Raw genomic sequence first — 15406 nt, forward strand, 5'->3', positions numbered from 1 at the left:
CAAAAGTTTCAGATAAAACAGAACTCACTGTCAGTAACACGTTCTTTCTCTAAAATCATCTCTCAAAGTATTTGCTGAAAATTTCAGAAACTTTTTAAAATCTAAACATCTGTTTGAACTTGCCTTTTGGCTTCTTTTGACCTGAAATCTGGCTCCCCCACTCCTGCCTGTATATTTGATTCTTATGGTTTTAGGGATATAAGATCCTCTGTAAGTCTCGATTTGCATTTTAGTTAATGTCTTATCCTCGTCGTGTCAGTGTTTAAGAAAAAGTTAATTTGATGGACTTCCTAAAGCAATATGACTCTTGTCATTTTTGAGGGAGGAAATACAAATTTTCAGTGCCACGAACACTGCTTTCCAGTGGCATAAACAGCCAACTTATTTATTTTCCAGTAAATAGATCAGTACATTGGATTTCCCACTCTCAAAAGTGGCATGAAATCCAGAGTGAACTCTGTGGTCATTTCAAATGATTGGCTCTGCAGAAGCATTATTTTCTTCTCTAAGGAGGGTTAGTGATTCAGACGAAATCATTAGTCTTAATGAACCCTGTGCGTCTGCTGCAGGTTAACAAAGCCAGGGCCCCTGGTGCCCGGGCATCACTGACCTCAGCTCCCTCCCTCCCTTTGCCAGGCAAGAAATAGAATTCCTAGCATGTCCAAGGCAGGGGGCCTTGGGTTCCCTATTGTTCTGTATTTCCGAGAGGAGGAGTACTCTTCAGGGTTGGAAGAATTACCAGAAGTCTCCTTATTTAACCAACAGAAGTCTTCTAGATCTTCCTTTCTACTCCATTAAATTGTTTACTCTACTATAAAAAATAAATTTTAAATTACTTACCGCTTCAGTATTGGGCTTTCTCTTTGAACATCGTCCACTTTTTAAGTATAATCGATGCTTCCAGAAACTGCCATGTATTTTGCTAGGGCTGTGTGGCCGTGCACACTTCAATCTGACAAGTGCTGCTTGGTGCAGGGTCATCTTCTAACTGTGGGTCAGTGAGACCTGGAGAGGAACGGGGACTGTCCCCAGCTCTCCCAGCCAGGTAGGGCCTGTGCAGAAGCCAGCAGGCTCTGTCTGCTCCTAGCTCGACTTGACAATCAGACTCCTCCCAAAGAGCAACCTTGTGTGGACTAGATGGCCCTGACATCTTACACTTGGCCACTTTGGAAAGAGACATGCATTTGTCCTTTCAGTCTAGAAACTGCTGGGGACCTGATGAGCTAACTGTGTTTTGGGTGGAGGGAGAGGACAGCTGAGTTAATGATCTATGGAGCATCCATGATTCACCCACAGCAAAGGTTCACACACCTTTGATTGTAATATGCTTCTCTTTCTGAGGGAAGCCACAGAGGAAGCCTAAGTATCAGTTTAAGACCCATCACATAGAGCCCTTATATTGGCCAGCTTGGGGACATGGAGGCTTATTATTATTATTTTTTTTTTTTTAAATGGGACCGTTATTTGAAGCCAAATGAAACCTTCACATGCCTGTTGACTGGATTTGGTTAAAACAACTTGCCTGGTAAAGAACTTAGAATTAGACTTCATAAATATTTGCAACTGATGAGTCATTCTTACTGGAAAAAGTGAGGCAGACAGGAACATCCATCCCTGCCAAATGCTGCAGAGATTATCAAAATGGCCTTAACCAAAATTTCCACTATCAATGTTGCAATCTTCCTACTGCAGCTGGGGAGAGAATCCAGAAACGAGATGACATAGACCTGAGCTTTGCTGGAAGTCTTCCAGTTTTTCTTCATCTGCGGGACATGGCTAGAGTCTCAGCAACAACCTAGCAGACACCAGGCAACTAAAGTTTCAAGTGCAATGCCTTGCCCAAGAGTACATGACTGTCTAATGGCATCTTCTGACTCCTAGCACTGCGGATTAAAGTACGCAGCCATTTCGCCTTTAGAGGCACACTTTTGTTAAATCCTAAGTAAGGCCTTTAGATGACCACCAAGAAGACACATTTTAATGAGCAAAATGTCATTTATATCCACACATAGAGTTTTTACTATAATCATAACAATTATTTCACATTTCATCTCTAGTTAAAAAGATACTGTATTAGCAAAATAGTACTTAAAAACAAATATTACTACAAAATAGTACTCAAGTACATAAATACAAAATAGTACTACAAAATAGTACTCAAATACAAAAGCATTACTACTGCATGGCCAGTTTGCTTTTTCATACATAGAGTTAATGACAAAAAAGACATTTCAGCCATTGGAATATGCAAAGCTCCAAAGTCGGTAGCCATGTTATAATTTGCATACTAGAAAAGGGTATTTTTCAGACTGTACCTACTCCTCCCCCCCCCCCCCCCATTTTACCCTGTCAGGTTTGGTTTTATTCAAGCTATTGGTTCTCTTAGAGAAAGAGGTCAGACCAGTTTGAGGAACTAGCAGCCTTAGAAGAGCAATTGAAGTATGCAGGTGGGAACTCAGATGATAAAATCGTTTTGGAAATAATGAACAAGTAACTTGAGAGTTTGTCTTGAGGGTGGTATCACAGGTTATGCCAGGTTATTAATTTTCCAGCTCAGCAGTATGCCTCTTTAAACAGAAAAAAAAAAAAAAAAAAAAAAAAAAAACTTAAAGGGAAACGAATATGTTTTTGAAAGAAATGCAATGAGTCCAGGGGGAATTACAAAATCGAAAGACGTCCACAGGCCAGCGACCTGGGAAAGCAAAGCTACTTACATTTACACGAGAATTGCGTGTTTGAAAAACCCTGCAGAATTGCAAGTAAAGATAATTGTGCCAAGCACACTAAAATAGATGTTTAAAGTTCTCTTGGCCAGCTCCATGATCCAAAGCACTGACCCTAGGTGTTTGTGGAAATGGAAATCCCTGCCTCCTACGTGGGGTGCGGGCATTGGCTTTGACATTGTGCTCCTCCTTTGGCCAGATTTAGGCAGCATCCACCCATCCCTCAGTTTCCCTGTCCATAAAATGGGAAGAAACGTGCTCGCCATTCCAGAAACTGCTTGCAACCAGGAGAAGAGCCTGTCGCTGGGGTTTTCCTTTTTCCCTGTTCCTCTGTTGCACTCCTCAAAGTGGTGAGCCCTTGTTACCATGGTGATACAGCACAGGGTGACGTTGCTTAGAAATAATGACAAGTGGTGGCAGCAGGGAGGCAGAGCTGGGCGGTGATCAGCCTCTGAGGAGGGCCTGGTCTGGGCGGAGAGGCGACAGAAGGAGCCCTTCCAGGAGCACAGGGAGGGTGGAGGGCTGGCCGGCTGCTCCTGCCTCCCGCGGTGGCACCCGGCTTCCCGGCCACGCCTGGGCGTCCCAGGGCGTACAAGTTATAGAATCCGTGCTTGGTTGCCACGGTTATTTTATTGCTCAGAGCTCAGGCTTTAAACACATAAATATTTGTTGTTGATTTCAATATCTAGCAGTTAGCACAATTTCCTGAAAGATAAGAGCGACCGTTGCCTCAGACCCATTTCTGTGGGCCACTGCGTGCTTGTGACTTGCGTCACTCCTCGTCCAAGGCAATGGCAAGGTATGGCAGGAAATTGATTTTTTTTTACTTCTAAGGTGAGTGAAACCACAACAGAATAAAACAAAACTCTGCTGGAATACATCGGCTTCTCCCAGCCCTGTGCTCCTGGGTTTGGCTTTCCTGCCCTGTCAGGTGGTGGGCAGCAGGGAAGCAGCCAGTGGCTTTCTGGGTCCCGGGTCTCCTGAAGCCTTAAACCTTCAAGCCACATGTCCTGCACCTACCTTTGCCGGGGTAGTGGGGTGGGATTGGCGGTGGAACGAGGCCAAGAATGGCAAGGCTGTTCCAGCAGAGCGTGTCTAGAGTGTCCTCAGCAGCTGACCAGAAACCTGGAGAAGACCCTGGCCATACCTCAAGGGACCAGGCAGAGGAAGGCCTGCTCTCTCAGGCCCTCTGCAGAGCCCTGCTAACCCCCTGGGGTTCAGGTGGCCCAGCATCCATTCTCTGCTTGTGGAGAACCCCAGGGCCACAGGATGGAACCCAGTCTTACCAGGGAGCATCTTCGCAGCCACTCAGGCCCTGGGCGGCCATTTCTGCTGACCGCCTGGGGCACCACCGCTGTTCCCATTTGGAAAGTCGAAGACCCTCCTTCCAGGGCAGGACCACAGCGGCTCCCACGTGGCACCATGGAGACGAGGCAGGGTCTTGGCATTCAGCAGCATTCTGTATGCTGGGCCAGTGGGAGGGAAAATGTGGAGGACAATTCAGTCCCCGCGGCCCCCAGACCTGGGGCCTCTGTGCAGCTGGGGTTAAAGCGCCCGGCACAGTGTCCTCAGCCTCCTTCTTCCCCGACCCTTCCAGGTGCTTTCCAAGGTAGGAGTCCCACAGGCACAACCCCCACCACCCCTGCCCTCCTGGACCCACTTCTGCTCTGCCCCTCTGGGTGTGCATGGCAGAGCTGGAACAAAATGGCCTCCACGACGTCCCCTCCCCCGTCCCCACGCTCCCTCACGATCCCACAGCTCAAAAGGCTGCTAACGAATCTAGGCCAAACCCAGCCGAGCTGATAAGATTTCCAGAAGAGTTCCTAAAAATATATTTCTCCTTAAATCAGCCTTGCCAATCACAGTTACAATCACAGAACTTTAGGGACAGAAGTGGCTTTCGAAATTGCTGAACCCCTTCCTTTTTAAAGCTAAGAAGCAGGAGTCCCAGAGAGCTTGAAATAATAGAAGAACAACAACGACTGAGAAATATCTCAAATCACATCATGAAGATAGAACAAAGCGAACCATAAGGACAGCGCCAACTGTGAGCTCGTACCATACTCAGTCATTTATTTGTCCATTCATCTACTCACTCATTCAGCAAGTATTTGTTGAGTGCCCACTATGTCCCAAAGTTCGGTGTTACTCTAGAGATGGAGACACTCTGTGCTCACATACATTACGTTCTGTTTAGGGGAGAAAATGAACAGATAGGCAAGGAATGATGTGAGGGTCAGATAATGATAAGAACTTTGGAGGGAAGTAAAGCAGGATGAGGCAGAGTGAGGAGGAAGGACTGATGCAACATTACATCAGGAAAGGCCTCCCTATAGGCTGACATCCAAGCCATGTGACTGTCTGGGAAAGGAGTTTTCCCAGCGGAGAGAACAGCGAGGTTAAAGCTCCAAGGTAGGACGGATGTGCCTGGCTGCCCAAGGACCAGCTGAAGTCCAGGGTGGCTGAAGGGAAGTAAGCAAGGAAAGAAGTGGTCAGAGAAGGTAAGAGGCCAACCATGGAGGTCAGCATAGCACAGGCCATGGTGAGGCTCCTGCCTTTCATACCCAGGGAGGTGGGGAGCCATTGGAGGCTCATGGGCAGAGAACTGAGCTGATTACAGGTCTGAGGCCCGCCTGGGATAATTTGTCCAGATGTGCCTACAGGGGAAGAGGAGTGGGCGTCTGGTTGAAAGGCCGCTGCACTAACCCAGGGTAGGGATGGAGGTGCGGAGGTGACAGTAGCCATGTGGGGGTACCAAGCAGCCAGATCAGAACCTATCAGGAAGGAAGAGCCAGTGGGTCTGCCAGTGCCCCAGATGTAGGGAGGGCATCAGAATGAAGGAAGAGCCACTGCTGTCTGAGCTATGAAATTGGGCAAAGAAGGGGTTGGAGGAAGATGGCTGGGTCTGAAGCAAACACAGGCACGCCTTCAGCCCCCTCTCCCACACAGATGTGCTAACCTCCTTCCCCAGGCAACACAGGCCGCCAGGCCCCAGGCCACCGTGATCGCTCTCATCTTTATTACCTTTCACCTTAAGAACATTATCTCAAAGAGCTCTCAGCAAATGTTTGTTCCAAGCCCTCCTTGAGTCTTATCTCCCCATTAAAGATGCCGACCCCAGGGTGAGGGCTGTTTTCCTGGCGATCTGTCAGTTGGCCCTTCATTCCATGTCTCCCAGTGCTGGCCAGCTCCTGCCTTCTCCTTCCTTGATACCTGTGTGGGCTTCTTCCTGCCCCTTCTGTGCAGTCCCTCATCTCCGAGAAGGGAAGTCCTGGCTCTTCAGCCGTGTGTAGGGCCTACCGACTGATCGGCCCAAGCCCTCTTGGTGGGGACCCACTCCTTGGTGGGGACCCTGCCTGGTGCTATACAAGCTATACACGTTGAGACAGGACAGCAGACACAGAACAGCCCTCCACCACCTCCTCAGCTGCAGTCCTTCCCATGTGCTCTCCCCAGACCTCTGGCCTTTTTTTTTTTTTTTTTCCTTTAAATTGTCCCATGTCCAAGGCCTTGACCTTTGAAATGGGCATCTCCTTTACCCTGCTTCTGCTCTCAGCTAGCCAAGGGTTGAAGAAGAAAGCCACAGAAACATAGCCATCCACTTCAGAACAATTGCCTGAGCTTCCACGGAGGCTGTGTCTCCTGGGCTGTTTGATGTTCCCGGCCTCTGTTTCCCTCTGGTGTCCCATTCCTGGGCCCTAAGTCACAGACCCTCTCTGCAGGACCGCAGCCCCGTCTGCCTGTCTGGGCAGGTAGAGTCTCTGTGACTGAGGTGGCAGGGGCTTGGAGACAGAAGCTGCCCGGGCTTCATTTTCTGCTGTGTGACCTCAAGGCAGGCTGTGGACCCTTCCCGCTTTTTTGCATCCCTGGAGTGAGCAGTGAGCAGCTTATCTTCTGGCCTCCATTGGAGCTGGGGATCCAGCCCTTCCTCTCTGCATGCAGGAGGGAAGGAGCCTGGGAAGAGTGAGGAGCGAGGTGCTCCCGGGTGCTCCCAGGTGCTCCACCGAGGCATCCCTGCGCTCCCATGAGAAGCTGAGGTCCTGGAGGGGCTGTCAGAGCCAGGCCTCGGGCTTCCTCGGCTGCTACCCGCATCCTACAGCACCCGGATCCAGGCGCCTGCCTCACTCCCGGCTGCCCGGCCTTAGCCCCCAGCAAGGCGCCCGAAACCACCACCGAAGAATCACTTCCACTGCTGGATGAGGACTTCCTCCTTCCAATGGCTCATGGCCGCTAAGGGTCCACTGCCATCATCTCCTCATTGGGGGGGTGGGGGGACTTTCATGGCCACGCCCTCCTCTTGAAACCCTGGCCCTTCCTCCCTTGATGTCCTCCTACCCAGACGCTCTGCTGGCTTTTGTTATGCTTTCCCTGTGGCTTGGTGCCTTCTTTCTGGCCTCTCTAAATGACTGAATGAACTTGACCCTGTTCAGGTCTGCCTCTTTTCCTCCTGAATTGATATGTATACCTACCAACTTCCTCGCTCTCTGCAGGTGTCTCTTAGCTTTGGTCTTAGCTGTCCTTTCTAGGAGCTCGAGTTCCAGCTCCTTCTGGATCCCCGTTTCCAGCTGGCTTCCCCGTCCTGCCGCCTCTCCCCGGCCGAGCGCAGGTGCCTTCGCCCACCCAGGATCCACATTTCCAAGATCTCGTCACCTGGTCTCTGTCTTGTTCTTCTCCTTCCCAGTCCCTGGAGGTTACCTGTTGCCGATGAGTTTCTGTCGGTCTCAACCTGGAAGTGCCTCCTCCGTTTCCTTCCCATCGCTGAAATGTAACTTTTGCCTGGGTTATTCCCTCCCTCCTAGACGGTTGCTCTAACCTTTGCCCACGCCTGCTCCCAGCGCTAAAGGCTCCCAGGTGATGCTTCTAGAAGGAGCTTCCTCTAGTGGGGTCTTGTCCACATGCTTCTGGTGCCACTGAGTGGCTTCCAGACCTATTATACTGACGTTTTATACCCCAGGCTGCTAAGACAGCCTGAGACCCAACACCACTGTTCTCAATGAGGATCGTGCCACATTTGCATATCGTTGCATATATGCTTTGCATATTTATACCAATCTTTATTTTTATTTTAAAATTTCTGAATAGTCTCACTAAATTTGGATTTTTCAAGAGTGCAACAACTATGTAGACTGAAGCAAGACTCTTGAGCTTGTTAGGAACGTCATGAGAACTCGTTGGGCTTTCTGTAAAGCTACGTTGCTGGCACACCTGTGTGTCTGTGTGTGCCTCTCAGGCTCTCCATAGTGCCACATCCACATAGGCACCAGCTTCTGACCACTTCACACTTATTCTGATATACTTGGGTTAAGCATGGAAAACTTAAACTATATATTATTTATCTTACAAAATGATTTTCCCTTGATATCATAGTTATTTACTGCTGTGTCTATACTTGGATTTTTTTTTTTTTTGTTATGTAAGTCCGTTGACTATATTATTTATTGCTCTTATTTGGTGATAATTAAGGTTATGCTATATAAACTTTGTCCAAAAAGGGAATATTGACATTTGTAGGTGTACAGACAGATGAAAAAACCACTAGGTTAGTGGAGAGAGAAAGAGAGAGAGAGAGAGAGAGACAGAGAGAGAGAGAGAAGGACGGAGTCCAGCTAAGAGCAGTTCTGTGGCCAGCGAAGGAAATGAGCGTTTTAACCAAGATCTCTCTGGGAGCACAGGGCTAGATAGATTTCAGCCTGCAGCCCAGTAATGTACTGTCGTCCAGGAAATGGTAAGTGCTGTGTCACTCCTAAATGTTGCCCAATACAATTGCTTTTATTCTAATAACAGTGTCTCCTAACTGAATTATAAGTATTTGGATAGAAAACACAAACACGATGGAAAGACATAATTTGAATACAAATATGTGCTGAATATGTTCTCTCTGGCTGTGGTTTCAGGAGTATATTTAGAAAAGTTCTCTTTTCTAATTAAAGATGGGATTTCTATCTCTGCACATTCCTGGAATCAGTTATGAAAATAGATTGGAATTGTTCACATATTAAAATGAGCCCTGGTTTTATGATTTTTTTTTCACTTGTACTGTAAGATATAGGATACAGGAAAAACATGTCTAGTTGGGAAGTTTTCCTTTGTCATGGAATATTGACCTTTCTGTCCTATGATATGACCTTGGGTGTCTGTGTTTTTTTTCCCTATAGAAATGTATTTGAGGGTATGTTCAAAAGAATCAAGTACCCATGACACGGGGACCATTGTCTGCTGTGGTTCTTTCCTCTCTCACACTAAGCATTTGGAGTTGGTCTTAGAAGAGCATTTATCAAAGTTTCTCTAAGTCACAGTCTAGAAAGGACTTTGAGGCTTTTCTACTTCCTTTTACTACCTTCATTGACTTTGGAGAGAATTACATCTGTTAGCCAGCAAAAATTATTTCCCCCTGTCATTTGCGTGTCTGTGAGTGTGTGCACAGATGGTGTGACCAGTGACATGGCTTTTCAAAATGTCCATCAATTAAGATGAAGTTCCTAGAAGTTAAAGAACGGTCCTACCTCAGCATACACAGTGGTTGCATTTCTGAAAAATTCAGTCATGCTAAGACTCTTCAGATTTTGAAAATTAAAAATGAAACGATGTGAATGTCTTTGCAGAACTAATGTTGATTCGGGTTAAAGACCACAGAGAACACCTGTAATCTACTACTAAATATGTTCTGGTTGCAGTGTAAATAGCTATGACTTAGACATGACTGTCCCCTTGATAATAAACAAGAAAACTGCAGCTCAGAGAGGTACCCTCACACAGCTATTTAGAAGAGAAGGAGGGACTAGAATCTTGGGGTGAAAAGTTGGTTCTTATCCCTAAACCCACTAGAATTTTCCAAACACTGTTTGATACCCGTTTTCAATAAATCAAAAGGAAACTAATTTGAAGGGGTCTAGAAAGAAAAATCTTTTTTGAAGATATCATTTCTGTTGTCTTCTTAGTTTTTTATTAACAGGCTGGTCAGGTCCTTTAATTCTTTTGCAGTGCAATCTCTTAATGTCTGTATTCTTCTCCATCCTGTGGGAAGGCCCCAGTGAGGAACCTCTTCTCTGAGACTGTGATTAGTGATTACAGGGCAGTATTACACCCCGCTCCTGGAGGTCAAGTGGCTCTCAGCCCCAGTGCTTCAGCTGGCAGCTCCGCCAGGGCCCTCTCCAGCCAGGCGTCTGCCTCCAATAGACTCAGGATGTGGCCACGCCATTGATCGGTGCAGAGAGCACGTTGAGAGTTATTTTAAATCGGGCTCCAGAAATAGAGGTGAGGATGCTCAAACATCAGGTCACTCCCAGGAAGACACATTTATTTTTTTTAAATATGTTTATTAATAATTTTTAATATTTAAGAACTTAAATATCAAAAATAAGAAACCTAAAGATTCTAAAAATGAGAAATAGAGAGGTCAAGGAGATAAGGGTTCTTTCTCGTAATTAGATTTATGCAAAACAAAATTAAAGAACATCCTATGAATTACTTAATGGAGAATGAGTCCTTGACTTTCTGACTCAGGAATTGGTTTGCTTTGCAAAGATCCTTTAATGGGCTCCCCGGGAGGCCCACGTCTGGCAGACAGCTAAGATACCAGAGTTGACCAAAGTAAACCCGGAGAGCTTGCGTGCTCTGCAAAGCAATTTCCCTTAAGGCGGTCTTAAATTTTGATCAATCTCAGTCTCAAGATGGGACATGATTGATGTTTTTCCCTTCAAAAATGTACAAACTATCTCAGAGCACTGGCGCAATGGGACACCTGGGGTCCATGGCTGGGACTTGTCTGAGAGTGGAATGGAGAGAGGCCATCTCCTTTCCCGGTAGACTGAAGACCAAACCTTCCCAACTTGCCTGGCTGCATAATTTAGCTACTGTCAAAGAACGTGAGCAGCCAATTCTTTCACGCAGTCAAAAGCCACAGCTTTCTGAAAGTCTAACACCTAGAAGAGTTTTAAATATATTTTGAATAATGAAGTGTCACGTGAGTAAAGACCTTAAACATCTTCAGGATTAGTTTGGAGTTGAGTGGCCAGGACTTGCTCATTTCTGGAAATGCCACAGAGACCCATTTCTTTTTCTGTTTGTTTAATTTTTATTGGTGCATTAAGATTATACGTGATCGTGAGATTCATGGTGACATATCTGTACCTGCACGCAACATAATCTGATCACTTTCATTCCCCAGTACCTCCCTTTGGTCCTTTGCTCCTCCTTTTCCCCAATGCCCTTTTCCTACCTTTCTGGTGTCGCTTCTATTTCCATAAGATCACATTTTTCCGTTTATCTCTCTAGCTTCCATGAGAGAGAAAACACACAACCCTTGGCTTTCTGAATCTGGCTTATTTCATTTAACAGGATGCTAATTCCATCCATTTTCCTGCAGGTGACATAATTTTGTTCTTCTTTGTGGCCCCTCGTTTCTTTATCCTTGAACTTCAATCAGGTCTTTCCTTTGAAGACAGTTAAGTGGTGAACCTGAATATTTTTTATAGTGTGCTCCGTCTGAGGAGATGGGCAGTCTGCAAAGCAGCCCTCTGACTGAGGACCAAGCTGCTGATCACCAAAGGCCATCAGGCGCTTTAAAGTGGTTCCTTCTCAGGCAAGGGTTCACAAAGCAAGTCCCACCCACCCCACCAAAGGCTTGCTTCATTCTGAGTGGAGTCTTTCAGGCTCTGAGTTAAGCTGTTTTCTAAACCTTATGGAAGAGTTTAGCTGGGGCAAATCTCAGGTGCTTTCTGTTCGTTTGATTTTACTTTGTTTTTATTAATCTGACACATAGTCACTGGAGGAAGCCTCTGGCAGCTCTACTGCAATTGCTTCTGTGGGTGTCCATGACTGAAGACCCCACAGGCAACCCAGAGAGGCCATCTTTGTTCTCCAGCAATGCCCAGGTCTCCCACCACAGAGCAGGGCAGCAAGGGGTGCTGATTACAGTGATTTTTTTAAACTTATGCATCAGTTATCGCTGGAGGCCTGGTTAAAACAAGATTGCTGGAATTCAGTTCTAGAGTTTCTGATGCAGAACTTCTGGGGTGAAGTCTGAGAATCTGCATTTCTAGCAAGTTCCCAGGGGCTGACCCTACTGCCAGCTGGAGTGTTGCACAGTGAAGATCACCATGCTGAGCATTCTGGCTCTCGAAGCTCACAGCATTCACATGGGGCAGCTTCTCACCCTCAACCTGCCAGGCAGCAGGACAGGCCACAGGCAGCTGCTGGAAAGTTCCTGCAGTTAATACTGAAATTCTCTACTCAGAGCATTATTTCTTTAGCTTCGTACTTCATTTGTATTAAAATGAGAATGTTCTTCAGAAGAGGATCTGGAGTTCACTCAACAAACATTTGTGGAGTGTGTTCTACAGAACAGGCACGGAGCTGAACTCTGGAGATTCAAAAATAATAACCAAAGTCTGTTTCACACACAGAGCAAACTCTCTAGGAGTTTTTACTGGGGGTGGGGAAGGCAGTTGGATAAATCAATATTTACAGTCCTTGTAAATTAAGGAATAATGATATCTATTTAAAAATAATTACCAGGCAGTGGTAAGAGATGGGATATAAGAGAAGGAATCAAAAGCAGGTGAAGGTAGGAAGAGGAGGGAGCGTTGCGTCAGGATGCAGGTGGGGACAGCTTGCCAGGTATGACTCAGCACAACCTTCAAGGGCCAGCTCTCTCGTCCCTTGAGGGGCTTAGGGATGCAGAGGAAGCAGGAAGGACAGGCTAAAGGAGAAACTAAAGGGTGGCCACTTCCAAATCTCACCTAGGTTCTGCATGGGAAGGGGCTAGGTAGGAAGGGATGATTTGGGAAGTTGGAAATAAAACTGAAGCAGAAGTCAATAGGAAGCGGAGAGATGAAGGTCAATGGAAACAAAGTAGCAGATACAAAGGACACTCATTTAGAGATCTAACTACATCAGGAGAAATAAGGTTAGTATGACTGTATTGTATTTGGGATTTTAGTTGCTCTTATCACAAAATAAAGCTAATCGTTTGTGATGATAAGTGTTATCACAAACATGATCCACTATAGTAACCATTTACCACCTATTTGTATTCCATAACATTATATTATAAAACTTAAATATACACCATAAAACTTATTAAAAAAAAAACAATAGAAAAATGGAAGCACAAGCAACCCCATGAGAATTAGACAGAGAGTATTGGTGAATAATAGAATTAATGTCTATTCTGTAGCCCAGGGAACCTCCCTATTGCTTCCCCTGGGCTGCAAAATAGACTAGAGGGTTGTTGCAGATAAGGGACCCTGGCTCTGTGCAGTCAGACCTTCGACCTCCAAGCCATTGCCTCCCACCCCACAGGCAGGTGCACCCCAGTCACAATCCTGGTCATCCCTCCAGAACTGCTGTAGAGAGAAGGAAGCCTGAAAGTAGATTCTGTCAATAGATATATAGAGCAGCTCTTTGTATCACCTTGCATGGGGACACTTTACAGAGTACTTAGTTTCCCTATAATTGGTCCTTCATAGTAGCAACTGTGCCAATGTAGGCAGGGAATATTATCAACATTTTATTGGCGAAGAATGCAGATCTCAGAGAAATTGACTTACCAAGGATAACTGACAAAGAACATTGGCAGAATGAGGGCTGGAAGCTAGTTTTTAGGATTTTGCAACTTTCCAGAATGTTCTCTTGGTTGACAGAAAAAAAAATGCAATAGCCCCTAAGATATCACTGTCAACAGAAGTGCAATGTGTGTTACGTATATAATTCTGAATTTTCTAGTGGCAATAAAGAGCAGGTGAGATTAATTTTAATAAGATTTCATCTAAAATTAAAAATGCTATCCATTTGCCATGCAAGAAATAAGATCTGTATATCATCACATTCTTTTTTCACATCAAGTCTTCAGCTTTGGTGTATATTTCACACTTAAGGCTTATCTTAATTTGGATATGAAATTTTCATCAGAAATACTCGATATGTTCAGACCGTATAATAATTACAATAGAAACGTAGACGTACATACTTAAGTTGGCCCAAACATACCTGAAAGTTTCCAGTAACTGAACTGAGGTTCAGTTTTAAATGAATGAAGAATAAATAAAGATTGACAATATAAATAATTAGTCCCTCTATTGGAATAGCCACGTGTAGCAGGTGGCAGTGCACCCAAGCCATCGACCTTCTTCCTGGGAACTTACATTCTGGAAGAGCCAGGGTTTACTCAGGTCCACTCCCTTGATAACATGTCCAGCTTTGGTCTTCCTGGTTCTTGACCTGCTGTCCTTGCTCATCTCCTTCGGAGGCCTCACCCTGATCGAGTCTGCCCTCTCTTCCTAGTTCCCATAGCTCCCTGCCTGTCCTCACTTGTGACCGCGGGAGGGAGGCAGTGCCTTTGATAACCAGACTTTAGGAGAGGAACAGAGAATGAACTGGGAGAAAGAGTGAGTGGATGCTTAAGAGGACACCAGGGACAGGATGCACACCCCTTTCTTCCCAGGGCGTCTTTGACTTACAAGTGACTGGGCCATCGGAAAGCTCTGTTACCCCTGCTCTTAAGTGCAAGTTTATTTTAAAGTTCTATGGGTGGAATCTAAAAATATTGTCCTTGCAGAAGCAGAGAGTAGAATCCTGGTTACGGGAGCCTGAGGCACAGGTGCCAGTCAAAAGATATACAATATCAGACAGGAGGAATCAGTTCAAGAGGTCTGTTGTACGTCATGGTGACTGTAGTTTGTGACAAGGCATTGTACTCTCGAAAATCGCTAAGGGAATAGATTTTAAGTTTTCTCACCATAAAAATACAAGGAGGTAAGAGAAGGCATATGTTCATTGGCTTGAAATCTACAAGGTGCACACATTTCAAAACATCATGTTATACTTGATAAAAACTTACTATTTTGTCAATTAAATAAATAATATTTTTAAAGACACATTTGTCTTGATAGAGTCCGACCCTCTAAATTCTAGTTGGATTTTTATTGTAATTAGAAATCGAAATCTGTTTCTCCAGGGAGGAAAGTATAAGCCAGTGGACTGGACGGAAAGCGATGCCCCTGCGTGGTTTTTAGGAATAGCTGAGTAGCCATTCAGGCCATCTGTGCACGTGTTTGCCTGCTTCCTTCCTACATGTGACATCTGTCTTTGAGGAAAAGCATGTACTGTGACCTACCTAGGACTCTGTGAGTCTACAGGACATTTTGCAAATAGGGACTAACTGTGCGCCGCTCCTCATTGGAAGCCCCCCTATCGATAGTGGCCCATCTGCCCTGAGAGAGGCACAGCGGCCTCCTGGGTGCTGGCTTCTCTTCTCTTTGTTCTCCATGGGGGTTGGGAGGCCAGAGGCGGTGAGGACACAGGTCCAGGCTGGTCCATGAAACCTGACCCGGAGTGAATTTGACTATTAAGCTCACCTTCTTAAGATCCCTGACTTAATCTCGTTGATGTTGCTGCTGTGAACACCCTGCCAAGCCGACAAGCGGGAGCCTGCCTGGCTCCCTCAGATGTCCTATGATTGAAGTTAGATATGCGTCACAGCTTTCAAGGTTGACGGTTTCCTGAAATGCACTGACGTGTGTGACTTTTACAAACAAGTAAAAGAATCTGGGGATGAAGTAGCATTTCCCACCAGTCCCAAGAGAGTCTTGCTAAATAAACAGTCCATGATCAGATAAGCTGGAGAGACACCACAGGGTCCCTACCCCATTGGTGCCTGATGAGACACAGCAGTGCTCACAAGC

General features: G+C 45.8%; 1 protein-coding gene across 8 annotated transcripts in view; it reads left to right on the forward strand.

Annotated features, from left to right (window-relative positions):
- MBNL2 (muscleblind like splicing regulator 2) overlaps positions 1-15406 on the forward strand; it is a 150538-nt gene that overhangs the window by 29709 nt on the left and 105423 nt on the right. Inside the window, exon 2 of one of the 8 annotated variants that reach the window (XM_079137711.1) lies at positions 14680-14848. The exons of the other annotated variants lie outside the window; for them this stretch is intronic. The gene's annotated coding sequence lies outside the window, so the exon portion shown is untranslated. The remainder of the gene's footprint in view (positions 1-14679; positions 14849-15406) is intronic. 8 annotated transcript variants of the gene reach the window in all.

The sequence above is a fragment of the Sciurus vulgaris genome (genome assembly GCF_902686455.1).
Source record: "Sciurus vulgaris genome assembly, chromosome: 4".
Lineage (NCBI taxonomy): Eukaryota > Metazoa > Chordata > Mammalia > Rodentia > Sciuridae > Sciurus > Sciurus vulgaris.